General features: G+C 39.8%; 1 long non-coding RNA gene across 1 annotated transcript in view; it reads right to left on the minus strand.

Annotated features, from left to right (window-relative positions):
* Positions 1–743, minus strand: part of LOC119591280 — a 65,247-nt gene continuing 64,504 nt past the window's right edge. Inside the window, exons 3-4 of the long non-coding RNA XR_005230329.1 lie at positions 303–388; positions 1–25 (exon numbers count right to left, since the gene is read on the minus strand). This is a non-coding gene — a long non-coding RNA (uncharacterized LOC119591280). The remainder of the gene's footprint in view (positions 26–302; positions 389–743) is intronic.

The following is a 743-nucleotide window of genomic DNA, read 5'->3' on the forward strand; positions in this document are numbered from 1 at the left end:
CTGCTTCACCGTGCCACGCATACCCCTGCGAAGGAAACGGAAATTAGTATGGGAATCGCACACCAAGTAGAGGGCTACGACGGAAAATAATTCCAAAATTACATTTACGTTAAGTTGTGGAATATAACGTGATTTTTTTTACGTTAAATTACCAAAAATCAAGAATTTACTAAGCATGAAATACAACAGCAAACCTCACTACAACAACCTCAAAAAATAATACACTATACTTTACGTGAATAAAAAGTTTAAAAAATCAAACAATAAATTTAAAAGATAAGACGTTTTATTGACCTACTGACCTAGCTATGTTTACAGACGAGGTTTACGTGCCGCTTCTGTGTACTGTGTCACTGTGCTTGCGTCTGCCAGAGCCCGATACCCACATCTGCAAGGGAAGGAGACGAGGCGCTTGAGATTAAGGGTCAATTTGGTGGGGGGATAGGAAGAGGGGGGAGGGGAGGAGGAGAGGAGAAGGGGGAGGAGAGGGGGAAAAGGGAAGGAGAAGGGGAAAGGGAGAGGGAAGGGGAGAGGGGAAGAGAGGGGACGGGAGAAAAAAATCAAATAAACAGAAAAGTTACATAATAAACAAGAAACAAAATGGTAAATAAGGATTTTATACTAAATGCAATTTCACTCTAACAATGAAGTTACAATAAAGTGAAAGGTCACAAACGAATCAATTCTTCGACGAACAAAAATAACATACAATAAATACAGAGAATGAAGCTGAAAAGAGAGCT

The sequence above is a fragment of the Penaeus monodon genome, chromosome 28 (genome assembly GCF_015228065.2).
Source record: "Penaeus monodon isolate SGIC_2016 chromosome 28, NSTDA_Pmon_1, whole genome shotgun sequence".
Classification (NCBI taxonomy): Eukaryota; Metazoa; Arthropoda; class Malacostraca; order Decapoda; family Penaeidae; genus Penaeus; species Penaeus monodon.